This window comes from Lynx canadensis, chromosome B3 (assembly GCF_007474595.2).
Source record: "Lynx canadensis isolate LIC74 chromosome B3, mLynCan4.pri.v2, whole genome shotgun sequence".
NCBI classification, from domain to species: Eukaryota; Metazoa; Chordata; class Mammalia; order Carnivora; family Felidae; genus Lynx; species Lynx canadensis.
The window spans coordinates 142,166,653-142,193,915 of record NC_044308.2 but is presented as its reverse complement, the minus strand read 5'-3'; the positions used below and the strand labels follow the sequence as shown (position 1 = coordinate 142,193,915).

General features: G+C 38.3%; 7 non-coding genes across 7 annotated transcripts; all 7 read right to left on the bottom strand.

Annotated features, from left to right (window-relative positions):
• Positions 1 to 1,535: 1,535 nt before the first annotated feature.
• LOC115517487 lies at positions 1,536 to 1,611 on the bottom strand. Its single transcript, XR_003969933.1, has one exon. It is a non-coding gene; the product is annotated as a small nucleolar RNA SNORD113/SNORD114 family (small nucleolar RNA).
• A 2,929-nt stretch (positions 1,612 to 4,540) lies between these two features.
• LOC115517481 lies at positions 4,541 to 4,615 on the bottom strand. Its single transcript, XR_003969927.1, has one exon. It is a non-coding gene; the product is annotated as a small nucleolar RNA SNORD113/SNORD114 family (small nucleolar RNA).
• A 3,418-nt stretch (positions 4,616 to 8,033) lies between these two features.
• On the bottom strand, positions 8,034 to 8,108 carry LOC115517486. Its single transcript, XR_003969932.1, has one exon. It is a non-coding gene; the product is annotated as a small nucleolar RNA SNORD113/SNORD114 family (small nucleolar RNA).
• Positions 8,109 to 16,810: 8,702 nt separating this feature from the next.
• Positions 16,811 to 16,882, bottom strand: LOC115517485. The gene has a single exon (XR_003969931.1). It is a non-coding gene; the product is annotated as a small nucleolar RNA SNORD113/SNORD114 family (small nucleolar RNA).
• A 1,736-nt stretch (positions 16,883 to 18,618) lies between these two features.
• Positions 18,619 to 18,690, bottom strand: LOC115517500. The gene has a single exon (XR_003969945.1). It is a non-coding gene; the product is annotated as a small nucleolar RNA SNORD113/SNORD114 family (small nucleolar RNA).
• Positions 18,691 to 23,457: 4,767 nt separating this feature from the next.
• LOC115517497 lies at positions 23,458 to 23,529 on the bottom strand. The gene has a single exon (XR_003969943.1). It is a non-coding gene; the product is annotated as a small nucleolar RNA SNORD113/SNORD114 family (small nucleolar RNA).
• A 2,598-nt stretch (positions 23,530 to 26,127) lies between these two features.
• LOC115517490 lies at positions 26,128 to 26,199 on the bottom strand. The gene has a single exon (XR_003969936.1). It is a non-coding gene; the product is annotated as a small nucleolar RNA SNORD113/SNORD114 family (small nucleolar RNA).
• Between the last annotated feature and the right edge of the window lie 1,064 nt (positions 26,200 to 27,263).

Below are 27,263 nucleotides of genomic sequence, written 5' to 3'. Positions count from 1 at the left end.
CTACCAAATAGTAAAAAGTCCACAGAGTCATTCAGTGAGAACACGTTAGCAAAATGGGTTGAATTTAAATTCTTCTTTCATGAAACGATCTGACCAATGAGCCGTACTGTACTTTAATTCTCGTGTTTTTCGATTAATCTATGTACTCACTTTTTACATAACTCTAAGGATAATTTAATTAGATACTCTTTTTTTGCCTACAAAAAACACAAAGTGGTAGAGCCATCAACTCCCCAAAACTAAATACTACTACATACAACTTTCTATCTCAGCACTGTCTGCACTGGTAGAACTTGCTGCAGTGATGGAAACATTCTCTATTAGCACTACTCAGTGTGGTAGCCACTGGTCACATAGGGCCTGAAATGTGACTAGCGTTGCTAAGGAACTGAGTTTTTATTTTTCATTAATTTGGATTTAAGTGTTGACAGCAAGATGTACTTTAGAGAGTGGGTTTATATGATCCTTCCCCAAAGAAGGAGGGGCCCGTGGACTTGAAGAGGGTAAAACAGAGTTAGTCATGCTCCTTTATACATTATATATGCTCCTCACTGACCTATGACTTATGTTCTTTTAGATAACAGATGGTGATATAAAATCATTCTTTTACTCACTAATAATAATAGCACCGATAATGGTGAGCCCTAAGGATACTTCCCAAGAAGGCTGAGTGATACTAAATGTATCCATTGGCTTTTCACTCACAGAAATCATCAACAAAACACATTTACTTTTTTTCAAATAAAAATCAATGAACACAATTACTATATTCACCTTCTTGGTGTTCATGCTTAGACCTTTTCTCAACGTTTATTTATTTTTGGGACAGAGAGAGACAGAGCATGAACGGGGGAGGGGCAGAGAGAGAGGGAGACACAGAATCGGAAACAGGCTCCAGGCTCTGAGCCATCAGCCCAGAGCCCGACGCGGGGCTCGAACTCACGGACCGCGAGATCGTGACCTGGCTGAAGTCGGACGCTTAACCGACTGCGCCACCCAGGCGCCCCTTGACCTTTTCTAAGTTTCAACAGTTATTGAATAATGTCTTTTATTTTTTATTATTGATTGTATTAAATTATTGCTTATTAAAACTCATTTTACACTAATGGGTTTATCATGATTTGCTCTATTACAGTTGAATACATGTATTATATTACGTATTGCTGATTGCTATGTAATCATATGAGTTTTTTGTCCCTTTTTAAGATGAGATAGGCCACCAACTCACTGCCACTTCAGAACAACAACACTGATGTTCACAAATATCTATCTATACATTCCCAAAGGAGGAGCAGCCTTATACCATTTTATTTTAACTCAAAATTCCAAAAAGTTATATTAACAGTAATCCTTGGTTCATTAGCTCCTCTCATAATTAAATAAGGTACAACCCATCTCTTCACTTAAACTTTACTCATTCATGCATCGATTAACTTATAATAATACAATCCCTATCTGTGAACAACAAAAAAAATCAAGAACACGATTCTTGACTATTTCTAACTTCCTCTATAAGCACATTTCCCATAGATGCAATGGACCTCAGAGTTACAGACTGGGTTTAATCAAAAATTTTATTCAGATGCCCCACGCACACTCATCATTGATCCAGACTTGGTATTCTGTGCCTTCACTTAATATATTGTTCTTGACTTATTCCTTGACTCATTAATAATACGGTCAACGAGCAAGAGTTAGGAAAATAAGATCAACATCCTTGAAGAGATGAAGTCCATGAAAGTTTACTTCCTACAGAGCTACAAGACTAATTCTCCTTGTGCCATGCACCGCAGCATTGCCAATATGAATCAATCCATTTCTTTGCATCATCCTAATTCCGTTAGTCATTGGTCCCTGCTTGGGCCTCTTTCATTTAACATCCATACTTCAAAGATGGTACAGTGAACTGCCATTCTGTACCACAACTAAGGAAAAGGCAACATTTTCCATTTTCCTATGGTTCCCCGCCCTTGCCGGGTTCACAGTCTATAATAATATCAACCAGTGGAGAAGTGTTTGAATCCACCGTGGAACAAAAATGAAATGGAATATTAAAATGTTTTGAAAATTGCTAACATGCCTTTCATCCTTTGTCCTAATGAATTCAGTAATGGCTGGAATGGATTAATCATAATTCTGAATTCATAAACGCATTTTAGTCTTCGGTCAATGCAAGATCACCTTTGAATTGTCCATGTATATGGCCACTTACTCTTTCCAAACATCTCAATGAATACCCATGACTAAGCCCCGCAAGCAATACATGAACATTGATTATTGCTTACACTTATCTCTTCTGTCTTTCCCAAAGAGGTAAAAGGCAAGATCTTCACCATGAGATAATAATCAAATCTGGTAGAGTGTGTTCATTCTGAGGAGTAAAAAGCAAACTTTAAAAAGAATCAGTCTACATTTAACTATCCTAAATGATCAAAAATCAAGTAACCATAAACCTGAGTTTGCATACTTTCCTAAACATTGGAAAGACAGAGCTCTACTTAATATTTACTAATTTGTGGAATTTTTTTTATTTTAAATAATACAATGACCACCACTGAACCTAGTGGTCAGGTTCAGGAATATCTGAAAATTATCAGGAATATCTGTCTGTACTTGCCACCCATGTAGGTAAGAGCCAAGATCATCTTTTTTGTTGAAATTTATAAATAATCCAGTGAAGAAATGGGCAGAACACATGAGCAGACACTTCTCTAAAGAAGACACCCAGATGGCCAACAGGCACATGAAAAGATGCTCAATGTCACTCCTCATCAGGGAAATACAAATCAAAACCACACTGAGGTATCACCTCATGCCAGTCAGAGTGGCTACAATGAACAAATCAGGAGACCATAGATGCCGGAGAGGATGTGGAGAAACGGGAACCCTCTTGCACTGTTGGTGGGAATGCAAACTGGTGCAGCCGCTCTGGAAAACAGTGTGGAGGTTCCTCAGAAAATTAAAAATAGACCTACCCTATGACGCAGCAATAGCACTGCTAGGAATTTATCCAAGGGATACAGGAGTACTGATGCATAGGGGCACTTGTACCCCAATGTTTATAGCAGCACTCTCAACAATAGCCAAATTATGGAAAGAGCCTAAATGTCCATCAACTGATGAATGGATAAAGAAGATGTGGTTTATGTACACAATGGAATACTACCTGGCAATGAGAAAGAATGAAATATGGCCTTTGTCACAACGTGGATGGAACTGGAGAGTGTGATGCTAAGTGAAATAAGTCATACAGAGAAAGACAGATACCATATGTTTTCACTCTTATGTGGATCCTGAGAAACTTAACAGAAGACCATGGGGGATGGGGAAGAAAAAAAAAAGTTAGAGAGGGAGGGAACCAAACCATAAGAGACTCTTAAAAACTGAGAATAAACTGAGGGTTGATGGGGGGGGGGTGGTTGGGAGGGAGGGGAAAGTGGGTGATGGGCATTGAGGAGGGCACTTGTTGGGATGAGCACTGGGTGTTGTATGGAAACCAATTTGACAATAAATTGCATATTTAAAAACTTTATTCCAGAAAAAAAAAGAAAGAAATTTATTTGTGCAGCACTGGATACCTGGGAGATTCCATTCAGGGCACAATCTCACCAGTGATCCAAATCTGACCCTACTTAATATATTTATTAATTCACTCACTAATTATCCTATTTAATTACTCACGGGATAGTAAGATCATCCCTTCATTTTTCTAAAAGAATCCCCCAAATTAAACAACCATCAAAACAGAAGCAAAATGCTCACTATTTACAAATGTCTACATGCACCAGCAGAAAGGCCTAGAACTCTTTTCCTTCCTATGGATATGAGTTGGGTAAAACATGACACATCATGACCTTTAAATTCAACTGCATGCTTTCCTTTAATGTATTGTTGGCTGACTTAAAAAAACACTGAGATCTAAATGCATATGCATTTGTTCACTTATAATTATACTTCAATATGTGTCAGCCCACCCACACTGGAGAAGTACCTTGAATAATATTTACATTTGTCCTTATGTCATTACCCGGAAGAATACCAAACTGATTCTTTAGTGTTTGTTTGCTTACACAAAACGGCCTAAGAAGACGGCATTAATCATGAGTGTGGCCGTATGAAACAGTATCACCATGCTCTCTCTCTCTCAATTAGATAGTTTATTCAATCAACTATTTATGTAAATGTATTTTCCTCTCCTTAATAGAATGATCAATTGGCAATGTGCCTCAACACAGAACAAACCATTGACTCTTAGGCACAGTTGACCATATGCCCCTCACCAAAGTGATAAAAGCCTTAACTGCTAATTTATTAGGGCTAAGAATCTCAAAATTGTTGTAATAATGATCCCTGTTTCATTGTGTGCCCTAAAAGTAGTGCATGCATATCCTTCTTATTCTTTATTCATTGATGTATTTCTTTATTCATGGGCTAATTGTATTATAATAATGCAATTCATACCCCAAACCACAAAAGCCCACGAATGAGATGCTGAAGGCTTTTATTTCCCACGAAGAGAATAATAAGGTGTTCCTTTGTAATGGACCTCAGAGTTGCAGATGGGTTTAATCAAAATTCTTGTTTCAGAAACCCCATGACATTCATCACTGGTCCATGCTAGGAAAATTTTTTTTGTTTATTGATTCATTTTCTGATTCACAAATAATAATAACACAATCACAAAATCCCAAAAACAAGATCCTTGAATTTTAGGCTTTTCTCCTGCAGAGCTAATAAACGTAAAGAAAGAAATAATATGAAACTGCTCTGAAAACAAATTAAATAACATTATATTTTCTTCTAAAATTACCTCTGCGGTGCTGATTTAGATTACACATAATTTTGGGTCTATAATACATTCCCATCATTGATCCATACTTGGGAGTGTTTTATTTATTCGTGTGTGTGTGGTGCACAATTATTTGCTTCGAAACTCTTCAGGTGACATCCGGGAACAACCCATCCAAACAAAGAATGTAAACTAAGGGACTTACTTAAATTATTCTTCATGCTCCTGGTTCACTACAATAACTCCTTACTAAATGACTGAGTCAGCTATGCCATTGTTCACTCTGGGTAAGAAAAAGCAGACTAAGGCTACATTCAAAAAAATTTTTAATGGCTGTTCATCAGGCAGAGCTAGATAGCAATAAACTTTGGCCCCAGCATCCTATTCTTTATTAAACCCGTATGGAATTCTTACTTATAAATAATACAATAAACACGATCGAGTCCAACACCTAGCCCAAGATTAAGAGCTATAACGATTACAAATCTCCACCTGTATCAACGCCTATTAAAGAGACGGTTATCTCATAGATTACTGACTGATGCAAACACTTCCCCTTCTCTTAGCTTAAAAACTCCCCAGCAAACTACAGACACTCAAGACACTGGGTCTTAACTGCAGATACTAGTATGTTCCATATAAAAGAGGATTACCGAGTGAGCCTTGCCGTTTTCCTTCAGAATTGTATCGATATTAACAGCGTTTGCTGCACTCTGTTAATTGTTCCATGAGGAGGCTTTTAGCGTCTCATGGATTCATTTCTTTCTTTACTCATGCATTGATTCACTTGAAATCACATAATCCGTATCCACGAACCACAAAAGCCTGGGGCAAGCTTATTGAATTTTCCTAACTTCCACTATTAGCTAATTTCTACAGAGAAGATTGACTGGTTCTTTTCCTGTAACGGACCTCAAAGCTACACAGAGGACTTCATCAAAGGTGTTGATTCAGGTAACTCCACCGATACTCATCATTGATCTGGGCACAGCTTTCGAGTTCTTCGTTCATTTATGCCTTCTTGCAAGGATTCATTCATAGATTCATGAATCCGAATTACACACTCAATACCCTTTAATGACACAAAACTGAGAACAAAAGCCTTACATACAACCGAGATCTGCTCACCGCCCCCATTCATGGAAAGCGAACGGTCACTCGCTTTTCATAGTGAACCTCTGTTTTGCACACAGGAGTCAATCGAGACGCTCCCTTCATATCAGTCCCTTACTTAGGGACTGGTGACCACCTTCTCCTTTCTCCCTTGACTTGCCCATACAGTAAAGTTAGTGTCATCAACACCCACAGACCTGTCATCTTAACCCACAACTGACAAAACTGACATCTGCCATCTTTCGGGGTGCTCCAGCCTCAGAGAGTTAACAGCTAAGATCTTCCCCAGAGAAGGTATGTTTTAGGCAAATGGGACAAGAGCATGAGTTGAGAAGGCAGACTGCTTTGAGAATATGTGAGATGCCCCCCATCACTTCAACAACGGCTCTTAGTTGGGATGAATCAAAGTAATCATAAATTTTAGTTTGTGACACATTCTAGACTTGGGGCTCATGACTGGCATGCCTGAATTGCCTACACTGTTTAACCCTTTATTTTATTGAAATAATTTAGTGGGCTCCCATAAATAAACCCCATCTAAGCCTTAAACGCAAACACTGATATTTACTTACCTCGGTCTTTATGTTTCTCAGTCCCAGAATTCACAGCCATGTCTTCACGATCATAGAACGATTAAATCAGCTGTGTGTTCATTCTATGAACAAAGGAAAAAGGGGGGAGGGAAGCCAACTTGTAAAAACAATGAAGACAGAGTGCGCTTTTTTTTAAATTGAAATGTGCCAAGAGGAACCGTTAATCAGAAGCCCTACTTCATATCACATTCTTACCAATTTCTCAAGGGTGGTACTCTTACTGAGTTAAGCTTCTACTAGTTGACAGGAATACTATTGAATTCATCGCTCAACACGAAATAAAAACTATTAACAATCAGAGACATCTGACTTTTCTTGCTACCTACATAGGGAAAGCCGCGATCATCTCTTTATTGGACTTGGCTGTGTAGAATTTAACATATTTGTTTCCTGGCACAATCTCCCAGTCCTCCACTACATGCACTTATGGAGATTCATGGATTCACTCACTCACTGGTTTATTTTATTATTCAGGGAATAACAATACCATTTTTCTAACGGAAACTCAGAATGGTCAAACACCAGCCCGGAACCAAATTACCACAACTTGGAAAGGTCCAGATGCACCTTGCAAAAAATGGAAGAGCCTAAAATTGTTCCTAGAATATTTGTCATTGGCAAACTAAGATGAATCGGTATCCTCGTATTAAAACACGCGTTCCTGATTGGTCCATAGTCTGCTGACTTTTAAAAAATAGATCGAGACATAAAATTACACCTTCTTGCTGTTACACAAAATCACGGGTATCTGTGATCACATCCACTGGACAAGAAGACTGAGCCAACTTTAGGTCACAGTCACCACTGTCAATAACATACTTGCTTCTTTTTTATTGTTTTAATGAAAATCAGTTTAAAAAAGAGTAATGATGAGTGTTGCCATATAAATCATTCTCATCGCTGGCCTCTGCTTGGCTCTCAATTGTGTGGTTATTATAGAGTCAGTGTGTTGCCATTTCCTTAATAAAAGAATCCCTCCGCAACCCTTGAGCAACCAGCAAACATTGTTGAGTATTATGTGCAAGTAACCATATACTCCTTTCATGACCATTTCTTGGAAGTCGGAGTTTCAGATTTTCATATTACTACTCCATGTTGCATTACTTCCCTTAATAAGCGTATAAATTGTCCTCTTTTTTTCATTCATTGATACATTTTATTTATTTGTGAATCGATTCTATAAAAAAAAAAAATACAATCCAGGGCGCCCGGGTGGCTCTGTCGGTTAAGCATCCAACTTCAGCTCACGTCATGATCTCACGGTTTGTGGGTTTGAGCCCTGCGTCGGGCTCTGTGCTGACAGCTCGGAGCCTGGAGGCTGCTTAGGACTCTGTGTCTCCCTCTCTCTCTGCCCCTCCCCACTTGCACTCTGTTTCTCTCTCTCTCTCTCTCTCTCTCTCTCTCTCTCTCTCAAAAGTAAATAAATGTTAAAAATTTTTTTAAATAATAATAATAAAATACAATCCATCTCCAAGAACCACAAAAGGTAACATGTGCTCCTTTCCCGCAGAGGGGAAATAACTACGTGTCTCTTTGTAATGGACCTCAGAGTTGCATATGGGTTTAATCAAAACTCCTGTTTCAGATACCCCATGGTACTCATCATTGGTCCAGGCACGTTTTTCTTCCTTTATATCTTCATTGATTGGTTGATTGATTGATCCATGAATACAACACTATCATAAAGTTCCAGGATAAGATCTTCGCATTAATGGCTCTTTCCCCATAAAGCGAATAGACTAAATCTCCTTTTACAATGGACCTCAGAGAATATGTGTCGTCAATTAATATCCATGCTTCATACCAAATCCACATTCACCACTGGTCCTTCTGTGGCTTTCTTCTATTTAATTGAGCAGCAGACAGATGTTTATTAGAGTAGAAGATCAGAAAGGAAGAACAGTATGAAAGCTGTCTTTCAGAGAGGGGACACTTGAAAGCGAATGCCCCTAATTTCCCCATGAAGATGGCTCAGTGAAAAGTGATGACACCACACCATCTTTATTCACATCTCAAAACAAAGCATTCTACTTGCTTACAGGTTGCAACACAAAACAGTTATCAGCCGGGACTATCCCAATACGGAAATGGTTAAGTCCTCCGGGGAGGGAAATAAACTGCAATACCAAATACTTCTGAAAATGAATGAAATGACGGTTTTTTTAATCACTTCATTGGTGCCAAATTAGATTAAACATAGTTTTTGATTCATGACATATTCCCATCACCGGCCCATATTTGGAGATTTTTATTACTTTTATAGACATTGATTCTTTTGCTATACCACTAAACACTCATCAACCAAAGCATCCCAACCAAGGATGGGAACAGTGAGTGTTACTTACACTTGTCTCTACATCTGTCTAGCTCTACATACAGAGCTAACTGCCAATATTTTGTTTCTTAGAAAATGAATACAGGGGCGCCTGGGTGGCGCAGTCGGTTAAGCGTCCGACTTCAGCCAGGTCACGATCTCGCGGTCCGTGAGTTCGAGCCCCGCGTCGGGCTCTGGGCTGATGGCTCGGAGCCTGGAGCCTGTTTCCGATTCTGTGTCTCCCTCTCTCTCTGCCCCTCCCCCGTTCATGCTCTGTCTCTCTCTGTCCCAAAAAAAATAAATAAACGTTGAAAAAAAATTAAAAAAAAAAAAAAAGAAAATGAATACATCTGCTGTCTCATGGTCATTCTGTGAAGGAAAAAGTACAATTAATCTAGATTTTTAATGCATGTGAATTAGGTGGAACTAGAATAAACTTGGGCACTTCTTCATTAGTCTAGCATTTTACTTTCACTTTTAAATAAGGTATTAGCCACTGTCAACTACACGACACAGGAATAAGCATATCGAAAGTATCTTTATATCGTAATAGTTTTAAGAGAATACAAGATAACTTTAATGGATGTTGCCTTTGCAGAACTGGTTACGTTTAAATCTTTATTTTAGGGGCGCCTGGGTGGCGCAGTCGGTTAAGGTCCGACTTCAGCCAGGTCACAATCTCTCGGTCCGGGAGTTCGAGCCCCGCATCAGGCTCTGGGCTGATGGCTTGGAGCCTGGAGACTGTTTCCGATTCTGTGTGTCCCTCTCCCTCTGCCCCTCCCCCGTTCATGCTCTATCTCTCTCTGTCCCAAAAATAAATAAACGTTGAAAAAAAAAATTTTAAATCTTTATTTTACATTCTGTGGGATGACTCATGCCTGATCCCATTTTATATGCTCACTTATTTATTCACTTAATCATTTATTTACTTACTTATGGGATGATTTAACCATACACTCATTATATAAAGAAAGTCAAAATGGTAAACCAGAACAGAAATAATCCAGAACAGAAATACTATTCAATGCAATGATATACATGTCCCTTACCAAAGATGGGAGTAGAACAGGAATTTTTTTTCTTTCTACAAACATCAGTAGCGAAAACCCAAATCAATCATTGTTATTGTCTCATAAAACATGCTCCTCATTGATCTGTGCTGTCTCTTATTTTAAATAATTAAGATAGGATTTTATTCACTTATGCAGTTATAACGACACATCAAAATTTGTGAATGCAAAGACTTAGAAACAAATCCTGAGTGATACTAACATCCATCTATCTGCTTGGTAGTCACAAAAATAATTGACAAGATCATTTTGAGTTTTAATAAAATTTAGTGAACACGATCAGATCAATCCTAATGCTTCTCATATGACACATTGTCGACATGTGTCCATAACTGCTTCTTATTCAATGAGATATATACTTAATCCATTATCCACTTATGTTAATCTTTCCTGTTTCCTAAAAAACAAACAAATGAAAATGACAGCCAGAGCAGTGCTTGGAGGGAAATTTATAACATTGAATGCATATGTCACAAATGAAGACCTAAGTGTGTGTTGATGGATGAATGGATAAAGAAACTATGGAATATAAGTACAATGGAATATTATTCAGCCTTTGAAAGGGAGATCTTGTCATTTGCAACAAAAATGAGCACCTCAAAGGCGTTATGCTAGGTGAAATAAGCCAGGAAAAGAAAGAAAACTGTTGCGTGATTTCACTTATATGAGGAATCTAAAAAAGTTGAATTCACAGAAGCCGAAAGCAGACTGGCAGTTACCAGGAGTGGGGAGGGGGAGGAAAGGGAGATGCTGGTCAAGGGTACAAAGTTGCTATTACGAAAGACGAAAAAGTTCTAGAGATTTAATGTACTGCATCATGACTATAGCTGATAACATCGTATGGTGTACTGGAAAATCTGCTGAGAGAGTAGATTTCAGGTGCTTTTATCACGAAAATAAAAAAGTAAAAAAAAAGAATAACTGTGAGGAGATGCATGTGTTAGCTTGACGGTAGTAACTATTTCACTAGGTACATGTATATCAATATCAAAACATCATATTGTCCAACTCAAATATACATTATTTCTTTTTTATTTTAGTGAGAGAGAGCATGCAAGTGGAAGAGAGGGGCAAAGGGAGGGAAGAGAAAGAGACACAGAGAGAGAGGGAGAGAGAGAGAGAGAGAGAGAGAGAGAGAGAGAGAATCTTAAGCAGTCTCCATGCTCAGCACGGAGCCCAATGTAGAGCTCGATCCCACAACCCTGGGATCATGACCTGAACCGAAATCCAGAGTCAGATGCTCAACCTACTGAGCTCCCCAGACACCCCTACAATTTTTACTTAAAGAAAATAAGAAAGATTTAAAATCAGCAATCTAAGTTCGACAAATCGAATACAAAGAAGAAAAGAAACAACAATAATTAGAGCAGAAATAGGAATAGGAAATAAGAAATTAACAGAGAAAATCAATGAATCAAAAAAATTGTTCTTTGAAGAGACCAATAAAATTAATAAGCCTCTAGCCACACCAAAAGGAAAGAGAAAGAAAGAAAGAAAGAAAGAAAGAAAGAAAGAAAGAAAGAAAACGGAAGGAAGGAAGAGGAAGGAAGGAAGGAAGGAAGGAAGGAAGGAAGGAAGGAAGGAAAGAGAGAGAGAGAAAGAAAACAAAAGTGAGTGTAAGAGAAGGAGAGGGGACACAACTGAGCAGGGAGAAGGGCAGTCCTTCTTCCCAGGTGACCAGCAAGCACAAGACAGAGAACATGGTGACAAGCACCTACTACTTAAAAGATGTTTGGGGCAGAAATCACTAACTTTTTGTGGGCTTAACTCTAAGTGGTTTTTCCCAGACACTCTAATGGTGTCTGGGAAAAGTAAAGCAGGAACTTAGGGCAAACATCCTAAAGTCAAGTTCTTATCTAAACCAAACTCTGAGGCTCCTGGGTGACTCAGTCAGTTAAGCGTCTTAACTCTTGATTTCAACTCAGGTCATGATCTCACGGTTCATGAGTTCAAGCCCCGCATCGGGCTCTGCGCTGACCATCCAGAGCCTACTTCAGATTCTCTCTGTCTCTCTCTGTCTCTCTCTCTCTCTCTCTCTCTCTCTGCCTCTCCCTCCCCGCAAATGCTCAAACTCTGAGTGTGAGCAGGATTATCATACTGTAAAATGCCAAGCGGCAACTCAGAAAAACAAAAGATTTTTTTTCCCTCAAAAGATGTGTTTTTCATCTCATCACATCAATAGATGAGAAAAAGCACATTTGACAAACTATGACACGCATTCATGATTTAAAAGAAACCTCTCAGCAAACTAGGAATAGAAAGTAATTTCCTCAACTTGACAAACAATAACTACAAATAACCTACAGCTAACATACTTAATGGTAAGAAATTCGAAGGCTTCCCACTGAGATGTAAAGCAAAGGTGTTCCCTCTCAACACTACTTTACAACATTGTACTGGAAGTTGTAACTTGCAGTACAAGAACAAGAATAAAGAAATAAGAGATATACTCTATAAGAATAAGAGTAAGAGAAATAAATAAAAAGTATATTATTAGTGAAGGAAGAAATGAAACTGTGTTTGTTGACAGATTACATGCTCATCAATGTAGAAAACATATATATATAAGTCTATCATTTTCTTAGATACCAGCAAAGAACAAGCGGGATTTGAAATTAAAAATACAATACGATGCACAGGGGGAAAGTGGGTGATGGGCACTGAGGAGGGCACCTGTTGGGATGAGCACTGGGTGTTGTATGGAAACCAATTTGACAATACAAAATAAAAATAAATAAATAAAAGTTAATAAAATAAAATAAAATAAAATAAAATAAATTTAATAAAATAAAAAATAAATAAAAATTAAATTAAAAAATACAATACTATTTACAATAGTACCAATAAAATTAAATATGCAGTTATAAACCCAACAAAACATATGAAGGAAAACAGCAAAACTCTGATGAAAGTAATCAAAGAGTAACTAAACAAATGGACAGGTATTCCATGTTCATGGATAGGAAGATTCAGTATTATTGAGATGTCAGTTCTTTCCAATGCAATTTATAGATTCAAAACAATCCCAATCTAAAACAATAAAACTCCTAAAAGTTAACAGGAGAAAATCTAGATGACCTCAGGTTTGGTGATGACTTTTCACCAAAGACACAATACAGGAAAGAAATAATTGATGAGCATGACTTCGTTAAAATTAAGAGTTTCTGTTCTGCAAATAAACGGTCAAGATAACAAAATACAAACCGCAGACAGAAAAAAATATTTATAAAAGATATACCTGATAAATGACTTTTATCCAAAACACACAAAGAACCCTTAAAAAAAAAGAGGGGCGCCTCAGAAAAGAGAGGCTCAGTCGGTTAAGCAGCCAACTTCGGCTCAGGTCATGATCTCGCGGTCTGTGAATTCGAGCCCCGCGTCGGGCTCTGTGCTGACAGCTCAGAGCCTGGAGCCTACTTCGGATTCTGTGTGTGTGTCTCTCCCTCTCTGCCCCTACCCAACTTGCTCTCTCTCCATCTCTCAAAAAAATGAATAAATGTTAAAAAAATTAAAAAAAAAAAAAAAGAAACAACCTGATTTAAAAATGAGTCAAAGAATGGGACTGCAACCTGGTGCAGCCACTCTGGAAAACAGTATGGAGATTCCTCAAAAAAATAAAAATAAAACTACCCTATGACCCAGCAATTGCACTACTAGGCATTTATCCAAGGGATACAGGTGTGCTGTTTCAAAGGGGCACATGCACCCCCATGTTTATAGCAGCCCTATCGACAATAGCCAAAGTCTGGAAAGAGTCCAAATGTCCACCTATGGATGAATGGATAAAGAAGATGTGGTAGGGGCGCCTGGGTGGCGCAGTCGGTTAAGCGTCCGACTTCAGCCAGGTCACGATCTCGCGGTCCGTGAGTTCGAGCCCCGCGTCGGGCTCTGGGCTGATGGCTCAGAGCCTGGAGCCTGTTTCCGATTCTGTGTCTCCCTCTCTCTCTGCCCCTCGCCCGCTCATGCTCTGTCTCTCTCTGTCCCAAAAATAAATAAACGTTGAAAAAAAAATTTTTTTTAAAAAATAAAAAAAAGAAGATGTGGTGTGTGTGTGTGTATATACATATATATATATATATATGTATATACACGCACCATGGAGTATTACTCGGCAATCAAAAAGAATGAAATCTGGCCATTTGCAACTATGTGGATGGAACTGGAGGGTATTATGCCAAGTGAAATTAGTCAGAGAAAGACAAAACTCATATAACTTCACTCATATGAGGACTTTAAGAGACAAAACCGATGAACATAAGGGAAGGGAAACAAAAATAATATAAAAACTGGGAGGGGGCCAAAACAGAAGAGACTCATAAATATGGAGAACAAACTTAGGGTTACAGGAGGAGTTGTGGGAGGAGGGATGGGCTAAATGGCTAAGGGGCATTAAGGAATCTACTCCTGAAATCACTGTTTCACTGTATGCTAACTAATTTGGATGTAAATTTTAAAAAAAGAAAAAACAAAAACTTAAAAGAAGAAAACAAAAAGATACAAGATTCCAGTTATAACTATTAGGGATACAGTGTACAATTCAAGGACTATACCTAATGCTGTTGTGTAATATGTAGGGAAGTTGTTAAGACTAAATGCTAAGAATTCTCTTCCTAAGAACAAATTTCTTTTCCTTTCCTTTTTTTAATAGTATTTCTATGAGAAGACGATTGTTAGCTAAACCTACTATAATCATTTCACAATATATGTTAATTAAGCCATCAAAAAAAAAGAAAAAAAATGAGTCAAAGAATGTAACAAACACCTCACTAAAGAAGACACATATGAAAAGATTCGCCACATCCTATGTCATCAGGGAAATGCAAATTAAAACAACAATGAGATTCCACTACCTACCTATTACAATAGGTGTTTGGCAGTTTCTTTCAAAACTAGACATGTTCTTACCACGTGATCCAGCAATCACACTCCTTGGTATCTACCCAAAGGGGCTGAAAACTAATATCTGCACAAAAACCTGCACGTGAATGTTTACAGCAGCCTTATTCATAATTGCCCAAATTTGGAACCACCCAAAATGGCCTCCCGTAGGTGAATGGAAAAATAAACTGCTATAATCTTCTGACAGAAGATTATCCAGTGCTAAAAAGAAATGAGAAATGAAAAGACACGGAGGAATCTCAAGGGTATATTCTAAAGTGAGGGAAGACAATATGAAAAGGCTACATAGTAGTGATTCTAATCACACGACATTCTGGAAAAGGCAAAACTATGGAGACAGTAGAAAGATCAGAGGTTGCCAGGGGTTAGAGAGGACAGAGGGGTGAACAGGCAGAGCCCAGGAGATTTTTAGTGAAATGGTCTGTGTGATACCTTCATGTTGGATTCATGTCATTGCACATTTGTCCAAAGCCACTGAAGTTACAACCAAGAGTGAATTCTAGTCAAACTATGGACTTTGGGTGATAATGATGCATCAGTGTAGGTTCATCAATTGTAACAAATGTACCACCATGGTTGGGGATGTCAGTTGATAGTGGGAAGGTTATGCACGTGCGGGGGTTTGGGGATTATGGGAAATCTCTGTATGCTCCATCCAATTTTGTCATGAACCTAAAACTGCTCTAAAAAATAGTCTTTTAAACCCAGCAGTAGCACTGCTAGGAATTTACCCAAGGGATACAGGAGTACTGATGCATAGGGGCACTTGTACCCCAATGTTTATAGCAGCACTCTCAACAATAGCCAAATTATGGAAAGAGCCTAAATGTCCATCAACTGATGATTGGATAAAGAAATTGTGGTTTATATACACAATGGAGTACTACATGGCAATGAGAAAGAATGAAATATGGCCCTTTGGAGCCACGTGGATGGAACTGGAGAGTGTGATGTTCAGTGAAAAGACAGATACCATATGGTTTCACTCTTAGGTGGATCCTGAGAAACTTAACAGAAACCCATGGGGGAGGGAAGAAAAAAAAGAGGTTAGAGTGGGAGAGAGCCAAAGCATAAGAGACTCTTAAGAACTGAGAACAAACTGAGGGTTGACGGGGGGTGGGAGGAAAGGGAGGGTGGGTGATGGGTATTGAGGAGGGCACCTGTTGGGATGAGCACTGGGTGTTGTATGGAAACCAATCTGACAATAGATTTCATATATTGAAAAAAAAATAGTCTTTTAAAAAAGGAGGCCAACACGTGTGCGTGTGCGTGTGTGTGTGTGTGTGCACGCGCACACACGAACACACACACACACACACACACACAACTGAAACAAAAAGAAAAAATCTGCTACCAGAGGACATTTGTCAATGTCCGGAGACATTTTTGATTGCCACAACTGGGAGGGAGGGGTTAATACTGACGTCTAGCACAGCCCATGAGGTTATTCAACATTCTACTACATACGGGACCGCCTTCCCAACAATGAATTATCCAGCCCAAAACATCAGTCATGAAGGGCTGAGAAAATCCTGCTGCACCCTCTTCAAAATAACTGGTTGGGACATGAATGCAATATACATTCACTCACAATATCATCAATAGCTACGAACATGCAAACTGGATTAGAAACTTGTATGGAATTAACAGCTGTTCATATGCTCATTACTCCCAGATACAACCAACCGGATCCTATTTTCTCGCAAACAGCACCTTGAAGACAACGCAGAACAACATAACGCTGCTTGCCGGTACTTATCTCTCCATGTTCCTGACCCACATAGGTATCAGATTTAATCAATTTATGTTGGAGCTGAGTGCTTCAGAAAATATTAATAATAATATTATACATTCTCATAATTAAGCCACATGTGGCTCTCCTTGTCTTTATTTATAAATTTATTTATTCATTTATCAATTCACTTCTACCAACACAATCCAGACCTATGAACCTTCATAACCTAAGAGCAAAATCCCGAATATTACTAACCTCTACTGTAAGCTGATTTACCATATAGGCATTAACTAGGTCTCTGACCTCAGAGTTACAGGGTTTAATCAAAATCATTGATTCAGACACCCCAGGATACTCATCATTGGTCCAAACTTGGCAACATTTCCTCCATTCATTAATACCTTTGTTTATTGATTCCCTCATTAAGTCACTAATAATAACAAAGGCAAGGACGTGAATTTTGACTATAACCTACTACAGTCTCTAGGCTCCTTACCCACAAAGGTAAAAACTAAAATTCTCATTACTGTCGAATAATTCAATCAGCTATAGCATTTTGTTCTGTAGATATTAAAATACACTTTTTGTAAAGAACGAACCAGCATAGACACCTTTTTTTAATGGGCTGGAGTCATGAGGTACTCGATTAATCATAAACTTTAGTTGCTATCACATTCTCATTATTGACTCAAAAAGGACACTATTTTTTATTTACTGACTTATTTACTGTCCATCTGTATACTCCCTAACCACATGGTTCGTAGCCTCATTATTCTTTTTTAAGGTTCCGTATTCACACATGGCTAAGAGTATCCCATGAAGCATTGGTCTAAGATTTACCCTACTTTATACATTCACTGATTCACTCATGTTGTTCTCTTAGTTAATTACTCAAAGCATAATTTGATCATCTACTCATTTTTTTAAAAGAAAAAGAGTAAAACCCACCAGTACTCCAGAACTGAAATACCATGTCATGCCATTGCTGATATCCACTTGTCCAAAGTGGGATTAAGTCTAGATTTCTTCCTCTTCATCTAAAATGGTTTAGTCATTATATTGTTTCATGACACCTACTCCTCTGCCTTCTTTTAAATAACTGACCAAACCAGGGCGCCTGGGTGGCTCAGTCGGTTGAGCGTCTGACTTCAGCTCAGGTCATGATCTCGCAGCTCGTGAGTTCGAGCCCTGCATCAGGCTGTGTGCTGACAGCCCAGAGCCTGGAGCCTGTTTCAGATTCTGTCTCCCTCTTCTCTCTGTCCCAACCCACTCGCATTCTGTCTCTCTCAAAAATAAATAAACATTAAAAAAAATTTTTTTTCATAAAAAAATAAAAAATAAGTAAATAACTGACCAATATATGAACTCATTTGTTCATCGACTTTTAACGATGCATTCAAAGTGAATGCAAGCGAAGACGCTGGATAAGAACATTGACTAATACTAGTATCTGTCCCTACGTCACTGTCCACAGATATAACCTGTTAGAGTCTTCTTTATTTTTTTAAATAATACTATATTCTCAGTATTAGTCCTTGCTTGGCTTTCTTTCCATTAGGCACTTATGTAAGCAATTGTTGGTAATGTCGAGCATTTGCTCCTTTTCTTTTTTTTTTTTTTTAATTTTTTTAATATTTATTTATTTTTGAGACAGAGACAGAGCATGAACAGGGGAGGAGCAGAGAAAGAGGGAGACACAAAATCTAAAGCAGCTCCAGGCTCCGAGCTGTCAGCACAGAGCCCAACGCGGGACCCGAACTCATGAACTACGAGATCATGACCTGAGCTGAAGTCGGACGCTTAACCGACTGAGCCACCCAGCTGCCCCAGATTTGCTCCTTTTCTAAATAGAACCAACAACCAGCTAGCTACCACCAATCTGAAACAACAGGGACTCTCATGGAATAGGATATCTATCCTTTAAGGACAAATGTAAGATAGACTTGATCGATTTAGATTACGAAATTCAGTGTCTGGGGAAATAATATAATGATACATTTCACAGACATTAAGAACTCAAAGCTCAGGAACCGGATCTTAACTCGTCCTAACTTGTGCTGTAAGCCCCTCTCTCACGGAAGAAATAGCTAGATTTCTTTTTCTCAGTGGACCTCAAAGGTACAGAGTTTAATTAAAATCTTTGATTCATACATCTCAGAATCCTCATCATTAATCTACACCGAACATCTTGTTCTTCCTTTATTTACACATTCCTTGTTCCTTCATTCATGGACTCACTCATAACAATATAATTTATTCTCATGCATCAAAAAGCCCAAAAACGACATCCTTGAATATCACTAAGAACCGGCTCTACACCCATTTCCCACAGTGCTAATAAACAAGGGTATTCTTTGCAATATATACGTATGCTGTTTGCATATATAAATTAACCAACATTCTCGCTCCATGTCAGCTTCAATGGTCCACGCCTGGCCCTTTTACATTTAAAGATGATGCAGTGAGTAACCATGGGAACTTTAATCTTTCTCCACATCTAGAGAGACAACAATTTTGTCCATCTTCTTGTGTGTTTCTCCCTCAAGGAATTCATAGCTTAAATCTTTATCAATGGAGAAGTACTTAAATGCATTGCAACGCAAAAATAAAACACAATGTGAAGCAATCCTAAAACTGAATGAAACGTCCAGCATCTTTTTAATTGGGTTTTACTAGTCCTGCATCTGATTCATCCTAAATCTCAATTCGGGTCTGTGCTGGGCTCATTTGGCTTTATTTTTTAATATACTCGTTGATTACTTTGAAAAATCCAAGCAACACTCACAAACCACCCTCCCAACCCAAGAATATAAACTCTGCTACTTACATCAATTTCTTCTGTCCTTACCCCCACAGCTTGCTAAAGCCAAGATCTTTAGCATTAGAGAATGATTACTTCATCTGTGGTGTGTTCGCTTAGTGAAAATGCAGACTTTCAAGAGAAAGAAAGAGTCCATAGTTAGATTTTTTTTTAAATGGAGGCTAGACTTGTAGTATTAGATCAATCATAAACACGGGTCATTTCAGAAAGAATGTCATCATTGCCGATGAATCGCACTCTTATTCATTGACTTGTTTAACTTTTCTTTTTAAGCAGTACAATGAACACCAACATGAGAATAAGAACCATTATCTATCATAAATATCTGTCTACATACTCCCTATCCATAAATTTAACAACTCAGTGATTACTTTTAATGGACCTCACTTGTACAAAATTGGATAAATGTAAATCTTTGTTTTATGGCATATTCTCACCAATGAAGCACACATTTTTCTGATTTATGTCTACTGATTCATTTACTTATTCGTGTATATAATTAGGCATAAAATAAATCAATTATCTTCCCATTTTTCTAAAGAATTTCTTCATGCAAATTTCTATGTACACCTGAAACTAACATTACACTGTTAATGTTAGCTAACTGGAATTTAAAAAATATTTCTATGTGTACTTTGTCCAAAATGGAAGGAACTTAGAGTTCTATTTCTTCATCTGGACAACTTTTGCGTATAACGGGAGTAATCATTATCTTTGGTTCACAACACACATTCCTCATTGGCCCTTGCTCAGCCTTCTTTTGAATAATTAATCTACAGGGAAATGCACTCCTTCATTCCCTTATGACAAGATGTCAGTACCAATGAAAACCAAGGCACGGAACAGGAATATTAAGTATCCAGTCTACACGCTCATGGCCGATAGACATAAATGATTACTAAATCATCTTTTGAATTTTTTTAATTAAACTAGTGAATACAGTTATATTAATTGTAACCCTGGTCACATGACATATCCTCAGTATGGGTTCACATTTGGCCCTCTCTCAATAAGACAATATTTAAGCAATTGTTTATTTATGTAAACATTTTTTTTTGTCCTTCTTAATTAAAACCACCAAACAAAGAATCAAGGCAGCAACATGAACTCTTGGGTACATCTGTCCATACTGTCCTTATGGAAGGGCTCAGAGCTTTGATTCATCTATAGAACCTGATGTTTCAAATATACACTAATAATCATTTCTGCTTTATTACATAACTTCATAGCTCGTCCACATATGGCCCTCCTTATCTTCATTCATTTACACATTTCCTTATTCATTCATGAATTCACTTCTCTACAAGTTTATTTTATCCCTCTCTCTCTCTCTTTGATTTTATTATTTTTTTTTTTTGCAATAGTCCACAGATTTCTAGACAGGGATTAACACAATTTCATTTACTTGTTTTTTCTATTTTTTTTTTAATTTCTTAAGTTTTTATTTAAATTCCAGTATAGTTAACATACAGTGTAATATTAGTTTCAGGTGTACAATATAGTGAATTCAACACTGCCATACAATACCCAGCGCTCATCACAACAAGTGCCCTCCTTAATCCTCATCACCTATTTCCCCTACCCGTCCCTGCCTCCCCTCTGGTAATCATCAGTTTGCTCTCTATAGTTAATTATTGTTTTGCCACTCTCACTCTTTTTTTCCCCCCATGCTCATTTTTGTTTCTTAAGTTCCACACATGAGTGAAACCCTATGGCATTTGTTTTTCTCTGACCCATTTCGCTTAGCATAGTACACTCTAGCTCCCCCCTGTCCTTGCAAACGGCAAGATTTCATTCATTTTGATGGCTGAGTAATATTCCATTGCAGATCTATACCACATCTTCTTTATCTATTCATCCGTCAATGGGCACTTGGGCTGCTTCCATAATTTGTCTATCATAGATAGAGCTGCTATAAACATCAGAATGCCTGTCCTCCTTCAAATCTGTATTTTCGTATCCTTTGGGTAAGTACCTAGTAGTGCAATGGCTGGGTCGTAGGGTAGTTCTATTTTTAATTTTTCGCGGACCCTCCGTGCTGTTCTCCAGAGCGGCTGCACCAGTGTGCATTCCCACCGGCAGTGCAGGAGGGTCTCCCTCTCCCCACATCCCACACAATTCTGGACTCAGACTCAACCCCCACCCCAGGACTCACCATTGTCCTAAGCTTTGCACTCTTTTCCTTCAGTCCTTTATCCTTTAGGTTTATTGATATGCTCACTGTTCCAACAATAGAATCAATGCACAGAAATCACTAAAGCTCAAAAATAAGATCCTTAAATATCACTAAGATCTACTGATAAGCTCATTTCCCGTGGAGCTAATCCATTACGTCTCTTTTTGCAGTGGTCTTCAGCGTAGGCCATGTGCTCCCTCTCACTGACTCTTGTGAAGGGATGAATGTTAAAATCCGCAGTCGTGTAAGTATCCCTGAAAACGTATGAAACATCTGCCACCTTTTTAAAGGAGTCATCAGTTGCGCAGAATTGAATTACTCCTCATTATCTCTGGTTCATAATCTAGTCCTGCCATTGGTAATGTACAGCGTTCTTTAATTTTGCACTCCTACATAGCTTTTTATTACTTGAAATACTTCAGTGCACAGCCATGAACAAGTTCCCCTAACCAAGTACATAGACTTTGACTGTTACTCACCTCAGAATTCAATGCTCCTTCCCCACAGAGCCACAGTCTTCACCATTAGATAGGATTAAATCAACCGTGGTGTCTTCATTCTGAGGGAAAAATCAGGCTTTAGAAATAATGAAAAAAACACACATTTAGGTATGTGTGAAAGATACTAATCGTAGAGTTCTCGATCAAACATAAAACTTGCTTCTTTTCGTTGGCTCAAGAATATTACTACTGTTTACTTACTCCATTCATTTTGAGTTGTTTAAGATTTTATTTTTAAGTCATCTCTCTACCCACCGAGGGCTCGAACTCACAATCCTGAGATCAAGAGACGCATGTTCTGCCGAATGCGCCAGCCAGGCACCCCTAATTTTAATTTTCAACAATAAAATGAACACCACTGAATCCATCGCTCCACTCACAACTGATAACTGTGACTCTTACAAACATATCCGGGTACTTTACATAGCTAAAATCTACATTACCCTTCTCCATGGATCTTTCTTAAACCGATCGGATAAATTTAAATCCTTGTTTCACGGCATATTTTTAACAATGGTCCATGGTTGGCTCTACTTAACTTATTCATCCATTCATTCATTCACTCATTCAATTACTCATAGAATAATTTCACCTGTTGTTCATTATATAAAGGCACAGACAGTACCTTCACCTATGGTGAGCACAGTATAACATCCACAGATGTCAAATCACTATGTTGTGCACCTGAAACTAATGTAACATTGTGTGTTAACTGCACTTTGACTTACAAAAAAAAAAAAGAAAAAGAAAAGTGAATTAAAATGGGAAGCATCTGTCTGTACATTATACAAACTGGGAAAAGCCTGGCTTTTTAAAAATATAGATGCAGTAGAATAAAACAGGATAATCAGAGTCCTTCCTCACTGGTGTATGATTTTCACCTTTTAAATAAGATATGAATCCATTCATTCGGTTATAATAACATATAATATGTCATTATTATAAGTCACTGGACAACGCTTTAAATAACACTAACAGGAGATCATATGCTCAGAGCAAACCATCTTGTCATGGGACCCATTCTCATGAGTGGTCCATAATCTTTTTTTTTTCAATTAGATCTTCAATTATTTACCGATTATTTACCGATGCCAACCTGTTTCCCTTAATAAAATAAATCAGCAACCTGCCATCAATTCATAATGACAACATTCAATCTTGGGCATACTTTCCTATCTGCTCCCTCTGAACAGAATGAAGTCTACTTACTTTCCTAGACCTCATTACTTCAGAAATGTTTCAAAACATAGTCTCATCATTAAACAATGTGTGGCTTTCCTCGTCCTCATTCACTCCTTCATTTCTTTCCTAACCAGGCATCATTTCATGTGTAATTAAAAATATCCCACATCCTAGGAACACAAAACCTAACAACAGGATCCCTACTATTCCCTTCTTGCTTTGTAAACACTTTCACCATAGAGGGAATGGCTACATTTCTTCTCGTAATGACATTAGAGTTACAGAGCTTAATCAAAATCTTTAATCCAGACACCCCAGGGTACTCATCATTGATCCAAACTTGGCATTTTTTTGCCTTCTTCATTCATATCTTCCTTTCTGGATCATTTTTACATGCATAAATTATAACACGGTCAATATCCATGAATCACAAATGCCAAGAATAAGATGAATGGTTTTTACCAAGGTAAGTCTATTTGCATTTGTCCCACGAAGCTAATACACTTGATATCTTTTTATTAGTGCACCTCTGGGTTGCACATAGGGATTGACAGCTGTTTCACATCAACATCATATTGATAAGAAGTTTCTGCTCGTCTCTTTACGTATCCTCATTGTAAAGAGGGTGAAATAAACAACTATGAACCATCGTCTTCCCTCACAACTAGAACGTGTAATTTTCTCCATCATCCTACATCCCCCTCCCTCAACAAGTAAATAACCTCGAGCTTTAGCAAGGAAGGGATATACTTCTAAATGTACTTTGGTGCCAAACTAAAATGATATATATTATCATGTGGCCCTGAAAATGACTAATCATGAACAGTTCATAACATATTCATATCCTTGGCCAATGCTTGGTGTTCTTTAATTTTATATATATACAAATGTTTTATAGTTTACATATTATATATATAAATAATACACATTTACATATTTTATAACCAGTTTTATGTTTATATATTTCATTACATATGTATTTATATATACTTATTACATATAAGTATATTTTATATATTTAATATATTTATTATTATGCTATTATTAATATGCTATTTTAAATTTTGTAAAATAAGTCCTTGGAAAATTCATGAACAAACTTGCCAGAGACCAGGGACTGTAACATTTATGTTGGTCTCTACGCTCTTTACCCACAGAGGCAACAACTAAGATCTTCCTCATTAGAGAATTATTCAGTTGGCTGTGGTGCGTTCATGCTGTAAATTAAAAGCCAATTCTAAACAGTCTCTATGAGATGTTTTTAAGTGGACATGAGTTTCACACTGCCAAATTAATAACAAAGCTGGATCATATCACATTCTCATTACTGGTGCAAAGACTCAACTCCCTTCTATTTTATCAGCTTATTTTATTTTCATTCTTTAGCAATGTAGTAAATATCATTGAATCTAAGACTCAACTCAAGAATAAAGCCTGGGTGACTCAGTCAGTTAAGCGCCCAGCTCTTGATGTTGGCTCAGGCCATGATCTCACAGTCGTGGGATCGAGCCCCACATCACAGCTAGACGTGGAGCCTGCTTGGGATTTTCTCTCTCTCTCTCTCTCTCTCTCTCTCTCTCTCTCTCTCCCTCCCTCCCTCCCTCTGCCACTCTCCCCAATAAAATAAATAAATATTAAAAAAAGAAAGTTGAGGGGCACCTCGATGGCTCAGTTGGTTAGGCATCCAACTTCAGCTCAGGTCATGATCTCCCTGTTGGTGGGTTCAAGCCCCGCGTCAGGCTCTGTGCTGACAGCTCAGAGCCTGGAGCCTGCTTCCAATTCTGTATCTCCCTCTCTCTCTGCCCCTCCCCCACTTGCACTCTGTCTCTTGAAAATAAATAAATGTTAAAAGGAAAGGAAAGGAAAGGAAAGGAAAGGAAAGGAAAGGAAAGGAAAGGAAAGGAAAGGAAAGGAAATTGAGGCACCTGGGTGGCTCAGTCAGTTAAGCGTCTGACTCTTGGTCTCAGCTCAGGTCATGATCTCACAGTTCATGAGTTCCAGCCCTTCTTTGGGGCTCTGCACTGACAGCACTGAGCCTGCTTGGGATTCTCTCTTTCTGTCTCTGTCTGCCCCTCCCCAACTGTGTTCACACGCTCACTCTCCCTCTTGCTTGCTCGCTCGCTCTCTCTCTCTCAAAATAAATAAACTTAAAAAATAAAACAAAAAATTAAAAAATTAAAATAAGAAAAGAAAATCTTTCTTATAAAAAAAAAGAAAGAAAAAGAATAAGGCTTATAACTTTTACATGGCAGAGAGAGAGAGGGAGAGAGAGAGAATCCCAAGCAGGGTCCACGTTGTGAGCACAGAGCCCAACACGGGGCTCGAACTCACAAACCATGAGATCATGACCTGAGCCGAAGCCAAGAGGTGGACGCTTAACCAACTGAGCCACCCAGGTGACCCTTCCTTCTTCTTAATGAAACCAACCACCAGCAAACTCCCAGCAATCCAGACTTACATGCCCATGTACATATAGTTGGGTGCACTCTTACGCTTCTGGACCTCCCGTGTGTTCTGAAGAGGGCAACAGGTCTTACCCATGTATTCTATTGAAACATGGTGTTAAACAAACATATCACCAGTGATACTTGTTCCATGACACTCACGTGTGATCATGTTTGTCTTCATTCAATGACACATTTATTTATTCATGCATTCACTGATTCACTTATACCGATACAATCCATACCCAAAAATCACTAAGACCCAAGAACCAGATCCCCAATGGGCTTGAACTTCTGCCCTGGACTCTATTCCCTTAGAGAGAATGACTAGGTCTCTTTTCTTTCCCTTTCTTTCTTTCTTTCTTTCGTTCGTTCTTTCGTTCTTTCGTTCTTTCCCTTTCTTTCTTTCTTTCTTTCTTTCTTTCTTTCTTTCTTTTTTCTTTCCTTTTTTTGTAAATTCTAGTTCCTCTACAGTTAATACACAGTGTTCTATGGACCTCAGAGTTTAGGGTTTAATCAAAATTCTTGATTCATATACCCCAGAACCACTCATCATTGATCCAAGCTTAACATTCTTTTTCCTCATTTATTTATGTATATATTGTGTATTGACTGTTTATGCATTACTTACTGATTATTTCCTTCATGGCCTCACTGGTTCAAAAAAAAAAAAAATTACTTCCTATGAATCACGGAAACCCAGGGACAAGATCTTTGAATATTGCAGAGAGCTGTGTACGAGCTTATTTCCCACAGAGCTACTAAACAAGATCTCTTTTTAATTGGACCTCAGTGCTGCACATATGGATTAATCAATGAACTTGCCATCCATCCCACGCACTTCACTGCTCTCTGCTTGCTCATCTTTCGCTTACGCTCTTCGTATTTTGAAACTAGTGCCCTGAACCTACCATTTGACTCCAGAACTAGAATGCGGACAATACTCTCTAGCTTCCCGGGTGCTCCTTCCTCAAAGACGTAACAACCTAGAGAGCTATCAATAGAGAATGTTCTTAAAACGGGGTGCAAAAATAAAACAGAATATTAAAGCAGCTGTGAAAGTCAACGCAAAACCCTCAAACTTTGTTTTCAATGGATCTCAATTATACTGAAGTGGGCTAATCTTTTTTTTTTCTTTAACATGAAATTTACTGTCGTATTGTTTTCCATACAACACCCAGTGCTCTTCCCAACAGGTGCCCTCCTCCATACCCATCACCCGCCCTCCCCTCCTCCCACCCCCATCAACCCTCAGTTTATTCTCAGTTTTTGAGAGTCTCTTATGTTTTGGCTCCCTCCCTCTCTAACCTTTTTTTTTCCTTCCCCTCCCCCATGGTCTTAAGATTCTCAGGATCTACATAAGAGTGAAAACATATGGTATCTGTCTTTCTCTGTATGACTTATTTCACTTAGCATAACACTCTCCAGTTCCATCTGAAATGGGCTTATCTTTTTTTTTTACATTTCTTTCATTAGTTTTCTTTATTTTGAGAGGCAGAGAGAGAGAGAGAGAGAGAGAGAGAGAGCACGTGTGGGGGAAGGCCAGAGAGAGAGGAGACACAGAATCGGAAGCAGGCTCCAGGCTCTGAGCCGTCAGCACAGAGCCCGATGCGGGGCCCAAACTCAC